The sequence below is a fragment of the Lactuca sativa genome, chromosome 3 (genome assembly GCF_002870075.4).
Source record: "Lactuca sativa cultivar Salinas chromosome 3, Lsat_Salinas_v11, whole genome shotgun sequence".
Classification (NCBI taxonomy): domain Eukaryota; kingdom Viridiplantae; phylum Streptophyta; class Magnoliopsida; order Asterales; family Asteraceae; genus Lactuca; species Lactuca sativa.
This window is the reverse complement of record NC_056625.2, coordinates 321801539-321813698: the sequence shown is the minus strand read 5'-3', so window position 1 is coordinate 321813698 and position 12160 is coordinate 321801539.

Below are 12160 nucleotides of genomic sequence, written 5' to 3'. Positions count from 1 at the left end.
GGGTTTCGATCGCATGGTTCGGCAATCAGAATTTTGAGATGTTGCTTAAGAGTTATAATATATTGCTTATGAATAGATAACAACAAGGTTTTCATGTGGATTGTAAGGATAAGTTTTTCCGCAAAGTTTTAAAATAAAAAAAGGGTTTTAATTTTATTTATTTTAAAAATATCCTTACAATGGCATCTGTGGAAAATTGTTGCTTATATGTTTCCAGTAATAGCAATATTGGAAAGTGGATTTGATTCTTTCATTTGTGGTAGTGTCTGAATTTACCAAATGAAGAAAGTTTATCATCACCCAAGTTTCAATTGGACAGAAACTTGGAATCATACAAGTTGTATTGTATGATGAAAGAGAATTTTCATCTTTGAAAAATTAAGACTAATTCTTTGATCACATGTATATGTGAGTCAATTGAAGGACTAAGGAATTAGGTATAGGGTGTGCGCTGGTCAAGGTCCACCACAAAGATTGAGTTGTCATGATTTACTAAAGATTAGTAAATATGATTATACTTATGAGGTTAAGTATAATTCAGTAACATTAGAAAGGTTACAATGTATGATAGAACAAATGAGAAGAATCAAATTAGGCAGAAAGATAAAAGTTTCTCAAATCTGAAAGGATGGGAGAGTACTTTAGTATTGTATTTCATGATCATCTTAATGATTATGAAACCATATCACAAATTCATACTCTAAGGACGTCTTAGTGCATTGTTATGGCTAAGAAGAGAGGTCATGAATTGTTGGATTGGTTAAAATCAAGAAGATGAGTCATACTTCGTTCCAAAACAATTCTTAGAGTCATACTCCAAGATTGTAACTTTGAGTGACATAAAGGAAGATTTATTAACACTAGTCAAAGATAAGAGTAAAATGTTTTCTACTCTTGTACATTTGAGATTGGTCAATTGTGATGTCTTGGATGAGACAAAGACCAACTAAGACCAATTGTGTGAAGTGTTAGTCTTGATAAGAATCCGCACTATCCCTTGAATATTTGTTTTATCAAGGAATGGTTCTTGACTGGGGAAACTTATATGTCAAGGGGACAGTGAGAGCCTTAAAGATCCTGAAAGAGTTTCAAGATTTAATCAAGAGTAAAACCTGTAATTTATCACTAGCACACGACTTAAGGTTTGCAACCTATCGTGTTGACATAATTCTTATTTATGTACCTACTTCAAATAAGTTGAATTTTCATGTGAGTTATCAGTGTTCAACTTGGAAGCATTGGTGGGCCTTGTGCTACCAAGGTGACAAGAAACTAAGATTGAACAAGTTTAATCCATGTAAGGCTGAATTTGTCACTAACCGTATCTTGTGATTATGGTTTTGACAAATTCACATGGATAGGAACTCATAGACTATGAAATCTAAGTTTCATAAGGTTTCTCTCCGATTCATGAAAATGATGGTGAGGAAACGCTTTCACTAAGTAGATTTTACGTAGATATCAATTGTGTTATTTGCATTTCAAAAGTCGTTAGTGGAGCGCGTGTGGTTAACCGGCACACTAACATGGACTTGTGAGAAATGGAAAATGTCTAAAACAATTAAGACTATGATTACGGTATCCCTTTTCATAGTTCTGAAAATTGTTTAGACACACATGTGAGCTATCTAAGAAAGGGTGTATGAATCTAAATTTCAGAAGTCCAGCAAATTTCTGGAAATATGTCAGATCTAGTGGAAGCATAAGTGTTATGCTGATAATCATCATGTTAGTGGTAGCATGATTATTACGTTTAGTGTTGCAAGTTAGCAATGTTAATTATAGAAAACAAAGTTTCAATTCGTGAAGTTGTAGGGGTTGAAAACTTGTTTTGCTATAATTAAGGGAGAGGAAATTATACTTCATTTCAATTCTAAAGCTTAGATTGAGATTTTAATCATCTTTAGTGAAGAATATATATGTATGAGTTTTATGTTGGAATGGTTCAACTTGAAGAAATTTTATATATATTGCGTTTTCAAAATTCGATTATGATTACGGCATCCCTCTTGATAGTTAAATTTTGAAAACATGGCAAATAAAAAATATTGTAGCAAAAGACTTGTCTAGTATCATGTCTTTATGTCAAACATCATGAATCGTGTCCCATATGCTTCGGATATAGGATCGATTGCATGTGCTATAATATTCATCTTTTCTAAATTTTCCAAATGCTTAAGGCATTGAGAAGGGAAAAGTCTAGAACTGGATATGACTAAAGTGATTAAGCAATTGTTGAGGACAAATCTGAGGTTCGCCAAAGATTGGTTGCTCAAGGAAAGTTGGAAGTATGATGTAAGTTGTCGGAAAGGACCATATTGACATGTTCTGAAAAGAAGTAACTCTTGTTCGGAAGTGATGGTCAAAATGGGACTATGGAAATGTCTCCATAGGTGGAAGTTATTCAATCTATGTAAGATTAGAAAACCTTAATGCAAGAAGGATGTTCAAAGCAATGTACTTTGAATATGAGACTTCCGTTCCATAGAAGTTGACCTTCTTTGGAATACTCTGTAATGACTGGTGACAAGGTTTTGGTGACTTTGTGCATAATCATTACAAGAGGAACATTGCATAAAAGTTTAAAATCTAATAGATTTTTGGTAAATGATAGGAATCGGGGATTCTCACATTTACAATAAGGATTTGGATTGTGAAATAAGTATCATTGGAATCATGTTCAGTTGATCTACATCACAACGTAAGGATCATAGACAAACATAGGGTGCATACTTGGAGTATGGCATAACTATTGTTTAGAAAAACAAAGTGTACATGCTAGGAGCATGGGACGACTGTTGTTTTTATTCAAGTCTTAAGTTGATTGTTTGAAACATTATACAATTAATAATGTGTAATCAATATGGTGATAAATAAAAGGTGGTTCTATTTATATTCAAAAGGGTTCTGAGACCATATTGGATTTGATTATTATTGTGTTTCACTTTGCATGTTTTGACTTCCAAAATAGCTAGGTTATTCTTTCCAAATGACTAAGTTATTTAAACACTCCACAGTCGTTCATATGTTGGAAGTAGGTATGAATCAAGACTGTCATGAATCGAGTTTGTAGATGGCTAAATGGGTTTAGTCATAGCAATGGTTGCTACAACATTCTTGAGAGCTAATAAGTTATGAGTATTGGAATAAACCCACGCTCACTTGTATCACTTCATGGAATTTATCTCGAGTGATCGTGAGACGGTAATATCATATAAATCTTCAAACCTAGAGATATGAGTTATTACCTATGAGTTGGTTGTGCATTGATTGCACGTAAACGCATCAATAACTTGATGTAATAAAACGTGCCTTTGTGTACAATTCAACAAGTAGTAGAACAAGCATATCAGTCGAAGTTTATCTGTTCCTTCTAGAAATAGAAGCGATATCTGGGCCCCTCGATGATTTTGTTGTGACCTATGTACCGGCCGGTCAGAACTAAATTGATGTGTTCGATTAAGTTCTTTGTCAAACAAATCAAAAATCGGGAAACAAACTGTTGGACAATAAGTACGACGTTGTTCCATGTATTTGTCCGGCCGATATCATGAGAACAGAGGATTTTATGATCACTTATCTAAAATGGCGCTTCATAGTTCAACAAAGTTTTCGAGAGCTACGATTGCTGGTTGGTTCCTGAAGTAACATAGGCAAATATAGTTATTAGACTTATCAAAGTCGGAGTCTGTTGGATAAGGTGTCTAAGTCCATAACTTATTTGGTATATACTTGACCCGACCCGGCATGGTCCACTTGGGTTGCATTTCATCCAAACTATTTATGGATAATTTTATGAGAGTTATAGACATATGTTTATTAATATATTATAAGTTGTAATATATTAATATGAAGTCATGTTATTTAATTAGTCTTAGTCTTAAATTAATTATGAATTAATTTAGAGATTAAAAGGAAGACTAATTAGATTGTGGGCTATTGGTTTTATATAGTGTGGGCTAACAATCATTTGTTAATGGGCTAGGCTTATATGGAAGTCCATGGATGATCCATGGAGCTTTTAACCCATGGATCCTTGGAAAGGAAAAGTCATGGGTTATTAGGGTTTCACCCTAATCATGTACACTATATAAGCATGCTTATGTTGCATGAAATAGCCACTAGTGGCACTAGTTGTGTGAGTTTTGTGTGTGGCCGAAAATTACAAGTGTGTGTACTCTCTCAAAGTTTTCCAAGAGTTTGTGGTGATTTGCGATTCCATTTGAGGCATTCACACTATTGGTGCTTGGCCCTCAAACTCCTTAAGAATCAAAGTCATCAAAAAGGTATGTAATCTCATCTAATACTTTTATGTTTAAAAGTACCCCATGCCATGTTAGATAGGTTATGAACCTTGGAAAATTATTATTTTGCATGTATTTAGACAAACATAGATTCAAGGTTTATTAGGGTTGCATGCACACTTAGGAAGTGTTAGATTGCTCAAAACCCAACATCCAATGGGTTTGAGCCCAACTTGATAATCCATGGAGCATTAGCGCACTATATAAGTATGGATGATATACACAATCAACCTATATATTTAATTTGTCTTCTTTTGATCACATAATTAGTTCTAAATCAATTATTGATCAATACTAATTAAACAAACTTATTAATATATTAGAACTTATAATATATTAATAAACCTTAAGTGTTATTTCTCTCATTTTAGTCTATCCAAGTGCATGATGCCATGCAACCCAAATGGACCATGCCGGGTCGGGTCAAGTCTTACCAATTATAGTTATGGACTTAGACATTAATCCAACAGTCTCCCACTTGGATAAGTCTAAAACTATTATTGCAAGTATGACTTCAGAACCCAACTAGCAATTGTAGCTCTCAAAATCTTCTGTCGATCTCTGACCTTGTCGATGAAGTCTGACCTCTGTCAATGACTTGTCCATTAGATAAGTGATCATATATTTCTCCGTTCTAGATATCATATGGACTGAGACATGGATTATAATTATTCTCTCTGTCCATTTGTTGTTTCCTGATTTCTGATTTATGACGACTGACTAATTGAACAAATCAAATCAGTCCAGGCCCGACCGAGCACTTACTTTTGTCATCACTAAATCATCGAGGGGCCCACAGATATCGCTTTTATCCCGAAGGTAAAAGGAATGGATAAATTTCGACTCATATGCTTGTACTAACTATTTGTTGAATCATACACAAAGGCATGTTTTATAACATCGAGTTACCAATGCGCTTACGTGCAATCAATGTATAACCAACTCATAGTCAACAACTCATATCTCTAGGTTTGAAGAATATAAGACATTATCGTCTCATGATTCACTCATGATAAAATCCATGAAGTGAATCCAAATGAGCGTGGGTTGAATCCAATACTCAGCCCTTATGAGTACTCATGAATGTTGTAGCAACAATTGCATTGTCTAAAGCACTTTAGACAAATCATACAAGCCAAATTCACGACAGTCCTGATTCATATCTACTTCCAACATATGACCGACTGTGGATGGTTTGAATAACTTGGTCAATCAGGAGAATGACCTCGTTATTCTGGAAGTCAAAACATGCAAACCGAAACACAAAATAATACTAGTCCTATATGGCCTCAACACTTTGAGCGTAAATAAAACACCTTTTATCTAGGCACCATATTGATCACTCATTATTCATGTTTCGATTAATCAACTTGATACTTGAATTGAAACAGTAGTGATGCCATGCTCCAAGCATGCATACTATGTATCTCTAAACAATAGCTATGCCATACTCCAAGTATGCACACTATGTTTACATATGGTCATCTCTTTGTGAAATGTATATGAATTGAACATGACTTCAATGATTCTTATTGTCACACCCCCGAACCAGAGGGCGGAAACGTCCGAGGGCTGTCGTGACTTAATTGAATACCATAACATTGAATATATATGAAACGTAACAACATTCGTCACCATGCATTAATATAGTACAACCAATAAAGTTTACATGAAGTACATTCTTTAAACATTACATTCCCAAAAATAAATTGTTCGATTCGTTAATAAGTAAACTGCAAGCCATCACTGAGTACATTTTCCTTTGATTCACTGGTTCCCTGAGAATACAAGTATTTTGAAAAATGTCAACATGCGAAATATTGGTGAGTTCATAAGTGGTATTTGAAAAGCAATGTTTTGTATCATTCTGAAAACTACCAGAAAATCCGATATTTTCTGAAAAGATCTTTTGAAAACATTTGTGAAGATCCATAAGTATGCTTGTTTGTTTCTATAGTTGTAAAGAAAATGTTCACCAAAATTGTGTACGTTTTGAAAACCGAATGTATTGAAAAACCCTAGGAAAACCCGATGTTTTCCTAATTCTTTGAATTCCATGAAGTTAAAATGAAACCATTGCAATGCGTGAAGTTATCAATTCCAGGCGACGTTGGATTATTTTTGAGCATGATTAATTGCTATAAACACGCGTTACACAAACGACCAGTTTATAACTATACTAACGATCCCATAGGCGTCGTCCATACTAATCACGTTATCCGACCGCCCTGACTACGAGTAATCCCACATCCGAAGAGAAAGAGGACACGAAGACCCCGATGACTCCATTAACCGGTTGGGGATAAAAAACGGTACGAGGGGTCCTTGACCCGCCTCGCATGAAATACCGACTTTAGTAGCAATACCAAAGGACCCTTGGGGACCGATAGTATACAAGCCATTGAAAGTCCTTTTACGCTGTGTTAGATCGTGTAAGACCCAACAACTCGTAAGGTAGAAGTCTTTGGGCCTTAAGATCAGGTCATTGGGCTAGCTAGGCCCAACAAACAAGATTTTACACTTTTGGGGCCCAAAGATAGTGCATAGACGTCTGTGCACTCTCGCGTGTATATTGAATTCCCAAATGTTACTTGTATGAATCGAGGTATCGTCGCATTAGTAGTTTCAGATTTTTATTGGTTCGAGACCGAACCAATTCGTTTAACAACGACTTTTGGTATTGTTGTGTATTGTATTTCGTCGGTAGTCGCGGTGCCATTATTTGATCAAATTGCGTGTATTGAATTAGCCTTGAAAGTTTTCTGTTTTCAGCCCCTCATTGTTTGTAAAATTTACTTTTTCAACCCTCTAATTAAATAACTTTCCGATTTGGTCCTTAAATCATTTTTCTTGACATTTTAACACCAAATATTATTGAAATTAATATTTTTCAGCATATTTTTCATTGAAAACAGTTTAAGTCCCTGAAAATGCAGTTTTCTTGATTATAACCCCTCTTTTTCGCAGTTTTGACAATTTTGGCCCAAATTGGAAAATTTTTGCAACTTTGGTCCTTTTTAAATTTAAAAAGGCATTTTAAACCTTTGAAAAGTACTTGGAACACTAGTAGTCCACTGTTTTACAGAAAAACACAGTTTTGGCCCTCCAAAACAGAAAATTTCGCATAATGGGCCTTATTGGGCGGAAAATGTCATTTTTAGCCCATTAAGCTTGAAATTTATGTTTTTAATCCTCCAACAAGTATATTTACAGAAAATACATTATGGAACTGTTTTGACTCATCTCACCCATCAGATTTCGAAATATTTCATTTTGGGCCCTTTAACTTTATATTTCTAACATTTTATGTCCAAAAATTGAGTTTTTAGCCCAAATAAAATGTTATTAAGCCATTTAGCTATTTTTCTTGGAACACTTTGTGTGTAGAAATATATTTGATGCTAGTATCATTTAACATAAAGTATATCTCGATTTTTAGAGGTTTATGGCTAGATCCAACATTATAAACACACAAAAACACACATATAAGCATAGAAATCATACAAGGCATACAAAACACATATAGATCTACACTTTCACTTGTATCCCCCCCTCACAAAACTCATAAAAAAACAGAAAATAGGGGGTATGAAGCTCACCTTAGTGTGTGATTTCGGTTTTTGAAGAAAAGATGGAAGAAAACTTGGTGTTTTTTGGCCTTAGCACCCTTTTCTTGAAGATCTCGAGTTTGATGTGCTTCTAGGATGTAAGATCACGATTTTGGCATGGATTAGGAAAAGATTTTTGATGACAAAAAGAATCTAAGTCATAGATCCAAACATAATCTTACCTTAGATGAAGAATTTGTGGAAATTTCCTCTTGAATGCTTCCTAAATTTCGAGATCTTTGAGTGGAGAGGGAGGAAGTTTTCTTGAGTGTTCTTGAGAGAGTTTGTGAGATGTGTGTGTGTTTGAGATGGCCGAGAGTGAGTGGGAGGGAAAAAGGAATGAACTTTGAGGTGATGTATGCATGGGTATATGAGATATAATGCATGGATAACCATGAGGTAATAGTGAGGTGTCACTTGAAAGTCAACTCTCTTCATCTCCTATTGGGTTTGGGCCTTGGGCCGAGAGTTTTGAAGGGAAAAGGAAAAATTTGGGCTTTTTGCCCCTAAGCCCAATATTAGAGTTTGTTTGGGTGTGTTTCAACCTAAAAGAATGTGGTAGGATTTTTACATTTTTGTTGGACTAGTTTAGGTTATTCATGGATCAAAGCTTTTAATTCATTTCATTCTAGGCCCAAAATGGCCCAAAATGTTGAAATAAATTAATGTGAGTCCAATTAGAGCCCAATTAGGGTTCTAAGCCCATGATAGTCAAATTGGAAGCTTATTGGTCCATTTGGGTCCAATAAGGAAGTCCTAGTCCGAAAATGGACCTAAACAAGAACTTCTAGGGTTTCCAATTGTTTGATGACTATTTGTAGCACTTGTATGATGTATTTGATTGAAGTTTTTGTGTCATAATAGTAGGTATCACACATGCTCTTAAGTTTTTGATTCACATTAACTTGAGTGTATAGATTACATGACACAAAATTTCCAGTTGTGACACTTATTTCACAATCCCAATCCTTATTGTAAATGTAAGAACACCAAGTTCTTGTCATTTACCGTAATCTATGCAATGATCCTCTTGTAATGATATTCACACAAGTCACAAAGACTTGGCAACAAACATTACAAAGTATTCCAATGGAAAGCAATTCCATGGAGACGAAGTCTCAAATTCAAAGTACATTCCTTTGAACATCCTTCTTTGCATTAACTTCTTTAATCTTACACAGATTCAAAGAATAACTTCCACCTATGGAAACAATTCCATGTTCCCATCTTGACCATCACTTTTGAACAAGAGTTGCCTCTTTCCAAAATATGTCAATATGATCCTTACTCTATACTTCGAATTGTCCATGAGTAACCAAACTTTGGAAAACCCCAAATTGTTCTCGACAATTGCTTAATCATCTTAGTCATATCCAGTTCTAATCCCTTTTCCCTTCTTAACGCCCTAAGCATTAGGAAAATTTAGAATGGATGAATATTATAACACATGCAATCGATCCTATATCCGAAGCATATGGGATATGATTCATGCTATAAAATTCTTATGTGCCATGTTCTCATAATTCGAACTTTGAAGAGGGATGCCGTAATCATAATCGAATTTTGAGAACGAAACATATATAGAAATTCCTTATGTTGAACCATTCCAACATAACATTCATATATATTCTTGACTAAAGTTGATTAAAATCTCAATCTAAGCTTGTAGAATTGGAATGAAGTATAAATTTTTCTCCCTTAATTATAGTAAAACAAGTTTTTTCAAAGCGAGTTGAAACTTTTTGTCTTCTATAATTGACATTGCTAACTTGCAACATAATCATCATGCTCCCACTAGCATAATGATTATTATCTAACTAGCATAACACTTTATGCTCCCACTAGCTTTGACATGTACCTAGAAATCAGTCAGATTTCTGATACTAGATTGCCTTGATAAGACTATATCAAATCATACACCTGGAGTCTAACCCTTTCCTTGAATAGCTCACATGTGAGTCTAAACCTTTGCCATTCTCATTAGTTAGTGTGCCGGTTAACCACTCACGCTCCACTAACGACATGAGAATGCAAACTTCACATTTGCTATCCACTTAAATCTACTTAGTGAAAGAGTTTCCTCACCATCATTTTCATGAATTGGAGAGAAACCTTATGACACTTAGATTTTGATGGTGTATGTGTTCCTATCCATGTGAATTTGACATAACCATAATCATACGACAAGGTTAATGACAAATCCAAATTCATATGGATTAAACTTGTGCAGTCTTAATTTCTTGCCACCTTGCAGCACAAGGGCCTACCATCGCTTCCAAGTTGTTATGCAACCAGTTGAGAACTCTCAGAAGTCCAATGCAACACCAACTTTAACTGGAATGGGCACAGAATATGTCAGCACGATAGGTTACAAATCATAAGTCATGGTCTAGTGATTAACAAAACTCTTGATTAGTTCTTAAATCTATCTTAAGATCCTTTTAAGACTCCCACTGACCTCTTGACATATAAGATTCTCTTTGTCAAGAACCATTCCTTGACAAAAACGAATATTCAAGAGTTAGTGCAGATTCTTATCAAGTTAAACACTTCTCACAATTGGTCTTAGTTGGTCTTTGTTTTATCCAAAACATCACAACTTACCAATTTCAAATGTACAAGAGTAAGAACACATTTTACTCTACATTTAACAAGTGTTTTAAACCTTTCTTGAGATTATGTCACTCAAGGCTTAATCTTGGAGTATGACTCTAAGATTTTATTTTGGAACGAAGTATAATTTATCTTTTGATCTAACCATTTCAACAATTCACGATTCCTCTCGTTAGCCAAACAAAATGAACTAAGGTGTCCTTAGAGGATCAATTGTGACATGGTTTCATAATCACTAAGATAATCATAAAACAATATACTCAAGTACTCTCCCATCTCTTCGGATTAGAGAAACTTTTACCTTTCTGCTTTATTTGATTCTTCTTACTCATTATGTCTATCATTGAAACTTCTCCAATGATCCAGAACTATACTTAAACTTGTAAGTATAACCATATTTACTAAACTTTAGTAAATCATAATGAATAATCTTACCAACTCTATGGTGGACTTGATCAGCGCACACCCAAGTGTATCCGATCCTTTTGTCCTTCACTTGATTCACATATACATGTGAACAAGGTATTAGACTTAATTTCCCAAATATATAAAAATTCTCATGATCATACAATACAAGTTGCATGATTCCAAGTTTCTATCCAACTGAAACTTGGGTGATGAGAATCTTTCCTTATTTGGTAAATTATGACACTTCCACTAATGAAAGAATCAAATCCATTTACACATATTGCTTATCAATGGAAACATATAATCAACAATTTTTCACAAATGCCATTGTAAGGATACTTAAAATAAATAAAATCAAAACCATTTTTCTTTTTATTTTAAAACTTTGCGGAAAAATTTATCTTTACAATCCATATGGAAAACTTGTTGTTATTTATTCCTAAGCAATATATCATAACTCTTAAGTAACGACTCAAAATTCTGATCCCCAAACCATGCGATCGAAATCCATCTTCGCGATCAGAATCAGTATATACTTCCTTTAAGTTTCTTCACCTTTTTCTTTGATTCTTAAAACATCAACATGTGACCTCGTCACATTATGCAATAAGAATCTCAGAATAGAAACTTAATAGAGTTAGACAATGGACTTTACCTGAAGTAGAGTCAAACCTATTGACTTTACCATCCTTAAGATGTTTCAGGTAAATTTAGCATCTTCGCAACCAATGTCTTTCCTTTGGCAACAGAATCATATGGACTCTTTGGAAATGGTACATAGGACTATCACAGACTTAACCTTTCTCTTTACCATTTGGTCAACCGAGTTGACTATGGCCGATCCCTTTCCATTGGGAAGAGAAAATTTTTCCTGGACCTCCAATGTCACCATTTTCAATGTCCAAATAGGTTTGGAAAGTAGATCTTCCAATCCAATTTGCTTTACTAATGATCCAAATCACTGTTGATTTAGCATCATCAAGCAAATAGGTAAGATCATTAAAGGTCTTGTCGCGACATGTCATCAGGGAGTGACTGAAGAACCAAGTCAGCAGCCAGCTACCTCGAGACTTCGACACCCGACTCTCCCGACTTGTCAATATGTGGCTTAATCCCCAAGATGTAAGCACATATAGACTTTGCTTGCCATTAGGGATTGAGTGACTTAGAACTTATCAAGTGTTAAAACTTGTGTGATAGGGAGATTTATTGGAGGAGGTGGATGAA